We start from the raw sequence: 15,663 nt of genomic DNA, 5'->3' as shown, positions 1-15,663 counted from the left end.
TTCATCCTGGCTCTAAGGCAAAGTTAGGCAGGCAATTAGTTGTCAATATATGTATGATCAAGTGGTTGTGTGTGATGGGAAAACATACATGGAATGTATTGCCTGGATTCTTATCAATGCAAATGAAGAGCATTCAACTCAAACTGATTTAGGCAGAGTAGGACTTTTATTTTATTTCACATTTTTTAAAAATCCAGAAGATAATTGGCCTCAGGCATGACTGGATCCAGATACTCAATGCCATCAGGATAGTCTCTGTCTCTCTAGATCTTGCCTCTGGGTCCTGTGCTAAGGGTCATGTGCTAAGGTTTTAACAGTCTGACTAAGGAAATGAATATGCAGATTGTATGGTCATGGTCTCATGTGTACCTCTGGAGCATGTGCTAGGTCAGCCACATATGGTATAGACTTGTTTTGCTGGAGAAAGTAGAGATCTGTAGTCATCATTTTGACCATGACAATGGATGGGCTACAAAAGTTTCATACTCGACAAGGCATCTGAAATATGAATCATTTTGGATTCTCAAAACATTCTTTGAGATTACAGGTGAGAATTGGAAGAGATGAATGTCTTGAACCATGTCACAAAACATATGTCATGTGCATTATTCCTTATTTTAAAGTTTATTTTATTTTTTAAATTTAATTTTATTAAAAAATAAATTTACTTTAATTTTATTTATTTTTATTTAAATTTTAGGCAGTTTTATACAGTATAATATTTGTTTCTGGAGTAGAATTCAGTGATTCATCACTTAGATACAACAGTGAATCATAACTAAAGCCCTCCTTCGTACTCATCATCCATCTAGCCCTTCCCCTACCTGCCTCCCTCCATCAACCCTTATTCTTAAAGTGAAGTATCTGTTTCCTCTCATTTGCCAGTTAGTCAAAGTAGATACTGTGTATTAAAGTCTTAGGGGTATTCTTCCATGTTTGAGAGATACTTGTCAATTATTTGAAAACCAGTGGGTCTTTCTAAGGATTGAGTTTCTTGGAGGAGTTCAAGGATTCAAACATTTTAATTCCAGATTAATAGGCAAGGATATCTTATCTCATCTTGCAAGTGAGAACTTTAGATTTACAAGAAGAACATATATTCTTCATTTATCATATCTTCTGACCCAGTTTTTCCTTTTGGTTTATTTATTTTACTGTTTCTTCCTTCCTTCCTTCCTTCCTTCCTTCCTTCCTTCCTTCCTTCCTTCCTTCCTTCCTTCCTCCTTCCTCCCTTCCTCCCTTCTCCCTCCGTCCCTTCCTTTCTTTCTGTCCTATCTCTCTTAGTCTTTGTCTCTTCCCTCTGCTGGAGCAAAGAGTGTTTGTACATTTGTTTTCTTCTTCTCTGCCTCAAGGCATGTCATCCTGCAGAATCTCTAGCTCTTCATTCAGTGTAAATTCAGTGCTGCTGGAACTCTAAGTGACTTTTGGCTTCTTAAGGAGTGGGGTGCTCTGTTATTTCTTGCTGTATCCCCAGAAGAGCATATAGAACATCATGGATACTCATGAAATACCTATTGGACAAGGTGCATTTTGGGGGGCTAAGAGATGCCTTTGGTCAGAAGAGATGCCTCTAAAATAATCCAGGCCCAATCTTGAATTCTTTTTCATGAACAAAGTGTAGGCTGACCTGCAAGAAAGGTCTAAGACCTCATGCTGAGGGAAGGTAGTAGTTTTCCTGTATCTTGTTCATTTTAGAATCTTTATCAATGGTTTGCTCTCTAGTGCAGCATCAAGGACATCAGGAAGCAATGGAGGTATTTCCCCATACTAGGAGAGCCTTTTACTTGGGAAACTAGAAAATAGAAGGTTTGAAATTTCTAAGCCAGCTGGTGGGAAATCATAATATAATTATTGCTTTGGGGACTTATTGTGTCTGGTATTGTGTTCCTGTTTCCTGTTATTTCTTTTTCTTCTTTCCTCCTGTGCATAATTCAGCTGATCTAGCTCCCATTAGCTGTTCCCTTGCCATTCTTCTTTGCACATACTGCACATGAGCGCTTGCAAGGGCTAAGGATTACCCTGTATCAATATGCAGGATGCTGTTGGGTAAGGGAGGAAGAGAAGTTGTTGAGAAAGATTGGATTTCTTAAGGATTATTTATTTCTATCACATAGTCAAATAATGTGGTTTTCTTTTCCCCTCTCCTTATGTCACTGGCTCCTGAGTCAAAGTCTGCAGCAGGTGTCTTTGGGCATCTACCTGTGCCATAGTTGCAATGGAAGCTGGCAGAGCAGGTTCAAGTTTTTGCCATAGGGAGGCAGGCTTAAAAATATAGGAAGTGTGTCCAAAAGACGGTTGGTAGCCATCAATATGACCATTATCCATTAGGGTTTTCTGGACTGACTAAGCCTCTGGGAGGTATAAAGCATAGTAAGAAACAGTCAGAAAGGGCTGAAGTGATTATCTTCTAGGCATTGAGCTTCTTTATAAAATTCCTTGCAGTTCTTTTTATCCTGAAGCTCAGACAACCAGCTGAGCTGATCCCCAAGATTTCTGAGCTGTGGAATTACTCAGAGTCCAGAGCACACTATGCTTCTCTGAGTCACATGATATGCACACTGAAAAGCTTCCCTTCCTGCTGGCCAGGCACATAGAAAATAAGGCTACAGCCCTTCTATAAGGATGGCTCTCTACAGGAGAGAAAATCCAGAGCATGGTGCTATAGTGGGATTTGCTGCCACTTGTCTGTGTTCCTTACAAATCCTAATGCTGCCATAGGCTAAAGGATGGGGGGAAATGTGGAGCACTGGTTCTATTCATGTTGTGTTGGTCTGTGTTGGCTCAGTGACGGTCAGTGTTCACACTAGACAGACCTGGGAAGGAGTCATATGTTTGTCCCTGTGCCCAGCTTACTGAGTGACCTGGCCTGTCTGAACCTCAGTTTCCTCATCCATAAATGGGGATAAACCAGTTCTTAGTGTTTTGATGATGAAATGAGATTACACGTACAAAGTTATCCATGTAGTATCTGGTACTTAACTTCATAAACATAACAAATGTTACTTGCTCCCATGTTTTTACCTAGGCAAGACAGCAAGGGGCTTATTTCAAAAACTCAGATTTAAATTAATAAATGGTGTCTTGATCCATGCCCAAAATTTGGCTTATAGTTCACGGTATCCTAAACCTTTCTTATTGTTTTTGTTTGCTTGTTTGTATATTTGTTTTATGGAGGAAGGGATATGTTTACCAGGTGTCTGCTTTTTGCGGATCACAATGTAGGGACTTTTATGGCTCCATGAATTCCCCTTGGTCTGTTGCTGGCCCACTGGCTGGCCCCTGCTTGTGTCTGCAGTGTGTGTGATCAGGCCCCTTGGGCCCAAGCAGCCACATACCCAGCTCTCTGCTCCTGGCTTGTGCTGCCTGTCTTAGCTTTTGTATTCTGCCTCCTGCTCTTGTTAAGGATCTGCTTACTCACTTCTTGCTTCCCTCTCCTTCTCCGTGTGCTTCCAGTCTCCTGGGGCTGCTCTTCCATCCACACACTCCTTCACTTCCCTTATTCCCACTGCCTCTGCTATGAGAGGCAGTCAGCTCAGTGGTTGAAGGCACAGTTTTTGGAGCCAGCTACTTGGGTTTGAATTCTGCACTGGAACCCTACCACCACCATTTACTAGTGTTTATGACCTTAGGCAGATTATGTAGTGTGCCTCAAGCTCAATTTCCTTGTGTATTAAACAAGCACATATGTAAAAACCCTTTTGGGTTGTGGTGCAGACTGAATGAGTAAATGGGTGTCAGGCACTTAGCACAGTGCCTGTCGCGGAGCAAGCTGCCACGGCCATGGTGATTATTACCTGCTAAATGCATTTCACTTATTTTCTCCATTAGTCTTCATAAAAATCCTGTGGAGAGCCTCATCTCCCCACTTCATCTCATCCGAGTCCTCACTGACTCCATGCCAGCTACACAGGCCTCCTTGCTGTGGCTCAAGCTCCTAACGTAGGGCCTGGGCACCTTTTCCTTCATATCTGCTTGTTCACTGCCTCTCCTCTTCCACATCCTCGCTTAAATGTCTCCTTTACTACCCTATTGAAAATCGCGACTTCTGATTCCCCTCCCTCTCACTCTGTTTTTGGTCTTTTTTTCCCTCCCCATAGAACTAATTACATGTTAACATACTAGACGATAATTAATTATGCTTCTGTTTACTGCCATCTCCCTGCTAGAATGTCAGCTCCAAAGTTCCTGTCTTTGTTTTGTACTGAGAACAGTGCATGGCAGCAATTGACACTTGTCCAATGTGAAATGGGACACCCTTTCTATCCCCTTTCATAGATAAGGAAGCTGAAGCTTTGATTCAAACTTAAAGGTCACACAGCAAGGCTTCACATTCTACCTCATCTGGTTAAGCAAATTTAAGAACCAGAACTTTTGGGGGACCATGCAAGTGTAAAGTGTGGTTGGCCAAGATGAGGAGCTGTCCTGAGCAAGAACAGCTCCTGGAAGGATCGACTTACTGGGTCTTGTCAGGGCTGCAGAGAGGCACAGGGCTGCCCAGGTTTAGGAACTATCATCCCTAAACACAGCAGGACTTCCGTAAAAAAAGGATGACTTGGAGCAGAAGTTGTCAGGAAAGGAGTCCTTCCCATTATGGCAAAGCTATCCAGGCAAACATGACCTCATCCTCTCAAGGAATGAAGAAGACCTGACACAAGGCCAGCCCAGGTAACTCACCCTCCTTGAAGGAGTCACTAGTCAGGGAAAGAGAAACGCATTAACGCCCTGATAGGAGCTGCCGTGTCTCAGGAGTCATCCTGCTCCCCAGCCCTCACCTGGGAACCAGGAAAGATGGCCAAGGTGTGCACAGTGCCATCCACCTGCATGGGGCTTCCACTCCATCAACATAGGCATCCAAGGAGCACTGTTCAGGCCCCCAGTGGACCTTCCCAGTCTGGCTCACTTTATCCAGAGCCAGACATGGTTGCCCTTTCTCTGCTTGCCTTCAGCATCAGGTGATCAGATGTTCTCTGATGCTCTCTTTTGCATTTTATTTTGCATCTTGCTCTATTCTGCCTATCTCCCCTCTCTGCCTCCACCGCACCCTCCCACCAGCTCAGTTTCTTCTTATGTAAATATTATATACTAGTTCACCCTCCTGGTCATGCATATGTTAGGCAGCAAGACTGTTTGAATAAAGCTCAGGCAGGCCCAATGTAGTCTGCAGTCAGAGGGAAGATATAATCCTCTACCTTTTTAAACAAATATGAATTTAACTGGAAGGCACTTGCCAGTGTGATTTATTTTCATTGTTCATGTATGAATAAATATTTAAATGTAATCATCTGTTTATGCCGAGCATGGGCTGGAATGCCTGTCACATTGCTATTCCTGTTTCTCCTGCATATAATTTGTTTGCATGTTAATGCCATTTATTCCTATGTAAGCCTCTGTTTTTGGTTTTGAATATAATTTCACTTTTTGATGACAGTAATGGCTCAGTAAACTGCACAATTGCAGTTAATGGAATTATTTTATGATAACATTAACTTGGTATCAGATCAGGGTGGAAGAGAAAACTGTCATCAAAGGGATATTGTCAAACAGTTACTTCTCTTTAATTTATTTTCTATTTTATGAGTTGCTACGGTGCTGAGGGGGAGCTAACACCTTGTTTATTACAAACGTACGTGGAAGTGCTTTGTAAACCATGAAGTAAGTAGCTGTCATTGTAACATGAAATTGTGCATATGCATGCATTTTTAAACAGACCTCTTTTCCCTTTGCATATAGAAATATTAGTAAACATTTATTGAGAACCTATTATGTGCTAGGCACTTTAAGTGCCGGGGACTCTGAAATTAATAACTATGGCTTCCTCAAGTAGCAGCAACGCAGTAAGGCATGCTGGATATGCATCCCAGCAATCAAATCACAGTTCCATGACATGATGCCATCGAGGCTCAGGGAGCAGACAGGTCTAAATGACAAACTCCACCTCAGGAGGATCAGTAATTCTTCTCAGAGGAGGTGGTACTTTAAACTAAACATTGAAAGGGAGAAGAATCACAGATTCCAAGTAGAGGGAACAACGTGTGGAATACAATGTCCGATTACTCTTGCCACTCCAGAGTACTGTTTCTGAAGCCTCTCCTCTGTGCTTGGCCTTGGATCACTTTTTCACTCTGCCTCACTTCATACTCATAGCAACCCTGGGAAGTATAGGTATTATGATGTTTATTTGACAGAAGAGGAAGCTGAGGCCCAGAAACACAGAGGAAGTGACTGTAGGTCTCACAGCCAGACGTTGGCAGGGAGGGCTGTGACATCGGAGCCTAGGTCCCTTGTGCTGTGTCTGTGAGTGGCACGTGTGTGGGGAAGAGTGGCTGGTGGGTGAAGCCGTGCTGGTGGAAGCATGGGGATGATGCCATTGGTGAGGTAGTTTGAAGCTGGACGGTGAACACCTTGCATGCCAAACCGAGGAGTGTGATGTCACCCTCTTCGCCAGGGGAGATCATCATAAATGCTGCCCTCCGTCCTCAGAGCGCTGCAGCGGGTGCACACAGTTATCCAATGGGATCAGGTAAAAAGATGAAAATTCCTTTATTTTCTTCCAAGAGGAAGAAATTAAACTTTATAAACACTTGACTTATAATTAGAATAATACTTGGATATAATTTATAAATAAACAAGCATCTGTTGAGAATCATGCTTACATTTTTTTTTCTCATGGAGCAGTTTGGAAACCCCTGCTTTTGGCAGTGGGAGCCATTGAAGTTCTAAAGCAGGGGATCTACAAGGGTACCTTGGGGGCTCAGTCAGTTAAGTGTCCGACTCTTGGTTTCAGCTCAGGTCATGATCTCAGAGTTGTGAGATCAAGCCCCGCGCTGGGCTCCTCCCTGGGCTTGGAGCCTGCTTAAGATTCTCTCCCTCCCTCTCCCTCTGCCCTTCTTGCTTTCTCTCTCTTTCTTTCATAAATGAATGAATGAATGAATGAATAGATGAATCAATCAATAAATAAAGCAAGCGAATAAGCAAGCAAGGGATCTACATGATTTAGATTCATCTTTTAGAAAGATCACTGAGGAAGAAAGGTGAGCGTGTGGAAACTGGTGTAGAGGAAGGGAGGCAGGAAGTTAATAATGAAGTGGTTGCAGTGATCCAGGCAAGAAGACTTGAGCTAAGGCAGTCATAGTGGGGGCTGGAGAAGAAGGAGAGGGAGAAGATAAGGTGTATAAATGGCAAGATGGAATGTGGGTGGGAGTGAAGCTGGAGGAGAGGGCCAGATCAGCTGATCTGAGGTTGAACTTTGTGACCCATTTGATAGATAGTACTCATCAGCATGATGAACATAAGGGAGGAGAAGTTTTGGGGAGAAGATGATGTGTTTTGGTAAAATTTGAGATGTTTATTGGCATAGCCCAATAGAAATGTATAGCAGGTAGTTAGATACAAATCTGGAGTTCAGGAGAGTAAAGACTAGAAATATGGTTTTGGTAGAAATTGATCCAAAGAGGTATTTGAAGCTATAGCACAAGGTGAGCAATGCTATAAAACTCAAGATGAAGCCCAGGAGATTAGCATGTTGAAGGGATGTATGAGTGGGGGAGTCCCAGGGAAGGCTGATCAGGGACTTAGGAGGGGAAGCAGGAAGACTGGCAATTCAGGAGCCAGAAAAGAGAGCATTTCAAAGAGGGAGTGTCAGCAATGTCAGCATGCTACTGCAAAGTCATGGGGACTGAAAACTGATCAGAGGCAAGATATTTTGCAGTGAGGAGGTCTTTGGTGAATTAGCCAGCCCTTCCCCAGAGCTTAGCATCTTTCCTAATATCCAGTTGAAGACCCTAAAGAGGCAGAGGGATCAGGGCTTTGAGTGCTATCGATTTCCCATCATCTTCATGTGAATTACCTACACTGTGGATTGTCCTTTGCCAGGGTGTAATCCTAGATTGGCTTCCCCAGCCGATCCTTCAGAGGCTGAGTAAAGTCTTTCCTATTGGATGCTGATCTCACACTTTGCTCACAGCAAAAGACACTGGCTGTCTGCTTCCATTGTCCCTTTAAATGGCTTAATTTTGCAGAACAAGACTATCTATGCTGTAGATAGTTAAGGGAAGAGCCATGGATGACACAGGATATTCATTCTTCCAGGTTGAAGCAGTAGACAATTTCCTTTTCTTGTTAACTCCTTGTTAGACATCTAGAAGCTCACTTGCTGGCAGGATTCTTGCCTTTGTGCAAAGGCTGGTTCTGTCAAATGCCGAGGCTGACAGTTCCTCAGAGAATGACTTGGGTGAGAGATCAATTTACTGAGTAAATATCTAGATTTAGGAAATGTGTTTGCAAATCCCCCGTAACTAAATATGAGCATGCAAGATAATGAAGGGTCTAGTTTGCCAGAGGGGTGAAATTCACCAAGCTAACGGTAATTGTCAGGGATGCTGAACTGAATCAGGGTGACTAGGTGTACTTGGTGATCCACTTCAAATGCATTTGAGGCAGCATCTCCTCAAAGTGGAATTTGTTTCCTTAATAGTAAATAATACATTGCTTAGTTCTTGCGCTTGTGGCTTATTGTCTTTGGGGTGGATGGAAAATTAAAGAGGACTTAATTATGAGGCATATATGGTCACTGCCCTTCAGGTCTCCAAACTAGTCTGTCTGTCTCTCAGATCTACTCTCCGAATGCAGCTGACTACAAAGATACATTAATTCAATTCAATCCAGTTCATTGATTCATTAAATAAATATTTTTGAGCCTTACTATTTGGCCAAGTTCTATCCTGGGTTATTGCAATGAACAAGACAGATGTAGCACAGTCCTCATTCTGCCCTTATATAGTACGGGGGAAGACACATACACACACACACACATACACACACACACACACACACAAATACACCAAGTAGTTGCAAACCATAATAAATTCCAGGAAGGGAAATAAGCAAGTAGTTGAGATAGATGGTACAGTGTAGTGGTGAAGAATCCCAGTGACCAACTACCTGTGTAACCTTGGGCAAATGACCTAACCTCTGCCTTAGTTACTTCATGTAATGTTGGGATTACCTCATAGTGTTATTCATTGTGTGGATTCTGAAGAATGTGGATTCTGAAGAAGTGACATTTCATCTGAGATATGAAGGATGCTAATGAACCAGACGCACAAGGGCGGGAAGGGTCCTTCATGGAGGAAAACTCTAAGCAAGTGCTCTTGAATAAGAAAGAGCTTGAAGTTTTCTGGAAAGTTAGAGAAGACTAGCGTGGCTGAAGGATAGTGAACAAAAGGGAGAATAGGAGGAAGGTGGTTGTGGAGAGAACTGCAGAGCCTGCCCCGCAGGATTTATTCTCAGTGTGTAGTCAAGGCCTCTGTAGGCATTTCACCTGAAATGCTAGCATTCCAGATAGTGCATGGACACTCAGCTGGTGAGGAAGGTTGGTGTCGTGTGTCACCAGGATGGGTTGGTGGTGGCTGCCTGGACTTGTGTTGATGAGGACACTGAGGTTGCATTTAGAGGTGGCCGTACAGTGGGCTGTGACTGATTAGTGGTACCTAAATTGAACAGCTCATTGGGAAGGGATAGAATTGTTCACTCCTGTTACTTACGCAGCCCCTGAAGGGCTCTGAGTTCAAACAGAGTGCATATTGTCCTGCAAAGCCTTTGTTTTTTGGACTATAATAATTCTGTATTTAAAATTAAAATGTATGTGTTTTATATTCCCACTAGCCTCTTTCACTGCCTCCTATAAGACACGCGTGATAGTTGCTGCCCACTCTCTAATTAGACTGGGGACAGACACGGCCCGTTCTCTTCAGATCACTGAGGAGCCCCTTTAGTTTCTCCTGCAGTCTCTCAACTCTGCTAAGCATCATTGTCTTACAATCACAACATTTACAACTTTTTAAAGCCATATATGTTTCAGCCACTATGAATTTTTTGTTTGCAATTTTAGATAATTTTTTAAAGTGCATGATTATAGTCCCTTTTCAGTCATCAGTTAATGTATGAGTCTAAAGACCCATATTACCCAATGTAGCAGATAATATAAAGTCGTCCAATTTGATCATCGAAGTGCACTATGTACAGATGCATACTCATGTACAGGTAAACTTTCTTCTCAGAGGGATGTTCTTCCAAATCAGAATTTGCTGAGCTAAATGGTATCCTTAATTATTACTTCCTGATTTTCTATCAGACGGGCATTCTGGGGGGAGGGAAGAGCCACTGGTCTTGGGTACTACAGGGGTAATAAAAATGAAGAGCTTTCCCATAATCAAATATATTTCATGAATAAGCCACAGATAATACTATTATGTCAACAATTAAGGATATCCCAAGTAGCATGAGCCATAGCATTTTATTGCTGCTGACCTGTCTCTTCCGAAATGCTCTTGTCTTGGCTTCTACAACACAGAACTCTGTTTGTATTCCTCATATTTCTCAGACTCTTCAGAGGTCCTGACGATTGGCCTGCACCTCCTTTTACTCAATTCCCTTTCCTAGGTGAATGAATCCAGATCAGTTCCCATTGCTATGCAGATAACCCAGAAATCCAGCCTGACCTTTTCACTGAGTTCCACATTTCTCTGTCCAGTCATTTCCTTGCTGTCTCCCTCCTTCATATCTCAAAGGCAATTCAAAGTTAGCATATCCAGAACCAAACTCATGATGTCCCTTGTCACACTGATCCACAATCCAGCATGTTGCTCAAGGCAAAAGAAATAAGATTTTTGTGACACCTCATTTTTTGTTTCTTCCCACAGAATCTACATTCAAATCTCAACCTTTCCTTTCCTAAAATGTCTCTCAAATTCATCCACGTCTTTCCAGTTTCCCTACCAACTTCCTAATCAAAGTTCTCATCATCTCACACCTACCCTACTGTGTTACTTTCTCTAATGGTCGGGCTGCTTCAGTCCTTGTGCTCCTATCATCTATTCGCTTTGGAGTCTTTTGAATTTCCTAAGTAGATCGTTAAAACATCTGTAAGTGTGGGAAGTTTTGTTTCTCCCTTTCTAACCCTAGTTCTTTTTCTCCCTATTTGACTGCATTGGCTAGGATTCTAGGTCAGTGTTAAATTAAAATAGTGGTATATATTATGTATTGGCTTTAAAAAAACTAGATGGCTTTTTATCAGTTTTAGAAAGTCCCTTCCTATTACTAATTTGATAACAATGTTCTCATAAAGCTGTATTAGATTTTAGTGTGATCACTGATGTTTTGAATTTATTTCTACCATCTTAGCTGGGAACCCTCCCCACCATTCTGATTTTTCTGTCCGTTTTCTTTTTTCTTTTCTCCTTTTGAATTGTTTTCAATTTTCTCATTTGCTTTTTTACTCTTTACTAATTTGAAACTTACATTTTATATCCAATTCAATTAGTGGCTATTTAGGTATTCTATCATACATACTTAATCAAATCTCAAGTTAATATCTTTATAGTCCTCCTGAGTAATAGAAAGATTTTAGAAGACACTGTCACCTCCCTCTTAAGTATTGTACTAAGATTGTGCAGGATTTTAGTTTAGCTTTTTGATAATCCACAAATTATACATTATTGTTGTTTTAAACAGTCAGTATCTGTTTATGTTTTTACCAACAAAAGTTCATCAACACTATTATACTGTATACTTAAAAATAGGATGGTACATTTTATGTTATATGTTTTTTATCACAATTTTAAAAAGGTTATGACTCCTTGTATCACCTTTGACCTTCCATATTTGTTTTCCTTCTTCTTGAAGTAAATCTTTTATAATTAACCCTAGCAAATTTTACTGGTAAATTCTCTCAAGTTTAATTACTCTGAGTTTATTCTGAAAGCTGGAAAGAAGTTTTCCTGTATATAGACCTTTAGCTGCCTTTTTTTTAATTATTATTATGATCACCTATTAAGGTTAGCTGTCACTAATACTGTTGCTCCTTTATTGGCATTCTGTTCTCTTCTCTCTGGTGGCTTTTAAGATCACCTCTCTGTCTTTGATGTTCTGCACTTTCACCATGATTTACTTAAGAATGAGTTTGTTTAGGGCGCCTGGGTGGCTCAGTCGTTAAGCGTCTGCCTTCGGCTCAGGTCATGATCCCAGGGTCCTGGGATCGAGGCTCACATCAGGCTCCCTGCTCAGCAGGAAGCCTGCTTCTCCCTCTCCCACTCCCGCTGCTTGTGTTCCCTCTCTCGCTGTGTCTCTCTCTCTATCAAATAAATAAAAAAATCTTAAAAAAAAAAAAAAAAGAATGAGTTTGTTTATACAGCTAGAAGTTTGTTTTCCTGAATCTGGAGTTTGATATTTTTAATACCAGTTTCCGCCCCCTCCCCCAAAAAAACATTCTCACTCATTCTTCTTCTTCTTTTTTTTTTAAGAATTATTTATTTTAGAGAGAGAGAGAGAGAGAGCTTGCATGTGGGCAGGAGGGGCAGTGGGAGAGGGAAAGAGAATTTTAAGCAGATTCCATGTTGAGCACAGAGCCTGACGTGGGGCCCAATCTCACTACCTGAGATCACCTGAGTGGAAACCAAAAGTTGGATGCTTAACCAACTGCACCATCCAGGTGCCCCAATTATTCTTTTTAATATTTGCATTTTTCCCATATATTCTATTATTTTTCTGAAATGTCAACTAAGGTATGTTAGACCTCATATTCTCCAAGTCTCATAAACTCTTATTATTTCTATCTTTTTTTGTTTGTTTTGGGGGGTTCATTCTGGCTAATTTCTTTGAATTTGTTTTTCAGTTCACTAATTTCTCTCTTAGCTATGTCTAATAGGCCATTTAACTCATTGACTGAGTTTTTAATTTTGATTATTGGACTATTTTCAGAGATTCCATTAGTTCTTACTCAAATAAAATTTTTCATTCTTATAATTTTTGTTTCTTAATTATATTTTAAAACATCCTTTTTCTATTTTGAGGCATATTAAGTATGAGATTTTATACTCTTTGAATTATAATTTTTTATAATTTCAGTAGGGTGAGTCTTTGTGGGTCTGATTTTGCTGTCTCCATTTTGGGTGATCATGATTCCTGGGCATTTTGTCATTATTTTTTTAAAGCTAACTTTCTTTAGAACCTTATCCGTTGTTATATATTTTTAGTTTTGAAATAAAGTTTTTATTTTCCTCCAAAGAAAATGGGGGCACTAACAACCAGAGAACCCTTTAAGTTAAAATTTCTGTTTGTGGATCCAGGCAAGGAACATGAATATGGAAAAACAAAAACAAACAAACAAAAACATGAACAAACGAAAATCCAGGTGAGGACTGGCTCCTGGTTCAGAAATCTCAATGGAAATGTGTTTTCCTTTTCCATCCAGCACTGAGGAGTGGGTAGTTTCTTCACTGCTCCCTTTTATGCAATAGATTTACTTCTCACCCTCCTTTATAAGAAGGCAGAACAATTTGGGATACCAGCTTTATACAAGGGTCTCCAAGAAGCAGGCCCTAGGATTGATCTCACTCCTTCCATTCCCTAAGCAGCCACCTAAATGGAAGTTTAAGGACACTAAGGTTGAGCAAATGCCTTGGGGGCCAAAGCTGATTTTATTGCTCTGCAAGTACCCAGAATCTCCCTTTTGCTTGGTGTTTCTCCTCTGTGGTTTCTTTACTTTTCTGATAGTTTACCAACTCATTTTGGAAAATCCGGCTTTGGTAGTCATTTTTACTGAGTGGTTTTCCAGGGCATTTTGTCCACCATACCACACTGTTGGAAATGGAAGTCTTTAAATTTTACTGCAGTTAGAATGATCTTTCCACAGTTCAAACCTGATCTGGGTCCTCACCTTCTTGAAATCCTCCAATTTGTCCTCATTGCTCTGAGGATGAAGATAAAACTGCACATGACCTGCAAGGGTCTGTGGGGGCTGGCCTCTGCTCCCCACCTGTCTCCTTTCACCTGACTCACCCAGATTTCCCCCACTCTAGATTCTGGCGTCTTCATTCAGTCCCTCTGACCCATTTGGCTCTCTTCTGCTATAAGACCTGTGTGGTTGCTTTCCTGGAAGTGAAATGCCCTTCGCCCTCTTTCTCTTCCAGTTTTCTCTTACTCTTTCTTTTTTTTTTTTTTTTTTCTATTTTTAAAAGATTTTATTTATTTATGTGACAGAGAGAGACACAAAGAGAGAGGGAACACAAGCAGGGGGAGTGGGAGAGGGAGAAGCAGGCTTCCCACTGAGGAGGGAGCCTGATGCGGGGCTCAATCCCAGGACCCTGGGACCATGACCTGAGCCGAAGGCAGATGCTTAACGATTGAGCCACCCAGGCACCACTCTCTTACTCTTTTCCTGGGTCACCTAAAGCGTTGGTTCCTTGGGGAACCTAGCCCTGTATTTGCAAACTAAGTCAAATCTCTTCAGATTCTCATTGCCCATGTATTTTGTCTTTCACGTATGATCACACACACACACACACACACACACACATTTGTTGACCTACTATCTTCCAGTCACTGTGCTATGAAGGAATTTATAACAGAAATAAAAATTGACACCCAAATATGTATCGCAGTTGCTGTTCTAACTAACTGACAGGTCATCTCAGGATCTGGAAATCTAGAGATGGTAAACAGCTTTTCATGACACAGATGTCTCTCGACTCTTTTTGGAATTGCCCTTAGGGTCTACAACTTCTGAAAGGCCTTTCACTTAGCATTTATTCTTCTTTATATTCAGCACCAACACATGTTTCATGCATGCTGGGCTCTACAACTTGGTTCTTGTTTTAAGCCCTTGAGTTGATAATTAAAGTTTCTATCTAGTTGAAATATTTGTCTAATGGTAGAGGTTTAGTTTGCATTGGCAATCAAGTGTTTATCAAACAAGTATTTATTAAGTAGCCAGTAGACAACTCTGCTAGGCACTGGAAATACTACAATCAATTGGACAGACTCAGACCTAGTTTTCATGGGATTTTCGAGTCTAGCTGGGAAAGTCATTTAGTCAGTAAGCAGATCAGATAGTGTCATGGGTGCATGTGAAAGTAGGAGGGGTTTTTGAGGTGCCCTAAAGGCTTGGAATAAGGAGGTCAAATCTCATCATGGGGTCAGAGAGCCATGTGGCGGAAGAAGTGCCCACATCCTGGAGGAAGTGCCATCTAAGCTGTGACCTGAATGATGAGTAGGAATTGCAAGGGAAGAGAAGGAGGGTGTAACTGGTGAAAATAAAGCTGGAAGGAGGTCCCTGAGATAGTAGGGAGCTTGACTCAATCGAGCTGTAGAAAGGCCAAGGTGGCTGGAATTCAGTGACAGATGGATGGAGTAGTAGGAGATCCCCTGGAGGGATAGGAAGGGGTAGATCTCCAAGTCCTTGAAGGTCAGGCCATGGCATCTGGACATTATTCTGAAGAAAATGGGGAGCTATTACAGGATTTTGAACAGAGAATGATATGACACTTTTGTTTTTAAAATGCTCCCTCAGACCGTTGTGTAGAAAATGGATTGAAAGGGGTTCTGAGTGAAGGAAGAGAGGTGGGTTCAGAAACCCCTACAGGTTAGATGTGCTGGGGCCTTGGATGAAGGTGGTGACCATAAAGATGGAGGGTAGCAAATGGCTTTAGTCACTCTAGTTAACAATACCATATTACATACTTGAACGTTTCTAGGGAAGTAGGTCTTACACAGTTGTAATTATGTGAGGTGATAGATGTGTCAACTAACGCACTGTGGCAATCATTTTGCAATATATACGTGTATCAAGCTGTTATGTTCTACAACTTTAAACTTACACAATGTTAT

General features: G+C 41.3%; 1 protein-coding gene across 1 annotated transcript in view; it reads left to right on the top strand.

The window, feature by feature from the left end:
- Nucleotides 1–15,663, top strand: part of DOCK2 (dedicator of cytokinesis 2) — a 414,356-nt gene that overhangs the window by 85,118 nt on the left and 313,575 nt on the right. The gene's annotated exons all lie outside the window — the stretch shown is intronic.

The sequence above is a fragment of the Callorhinus ursinus genome, unplaced genomic scaffold (genome assembly GCF_003265705.2).
Source record: "Callorhinus ursinus isolate GAN/ISIS: 27379988/994484 unplaced genomic scaffold, GSC_fseal_2.0 scaffold3, whole genome shotgun sequence".
NCBI lineage: Eukaryota > Metazoa > Chordata > Mammalia > Carnivora > Otariidae > Callorhinus > Callorhinus ursinus.
Note: the sequence above shows the minus strand (reverse complement) of the source record. Positions and strands in the feature narration are given on the sequence as shown.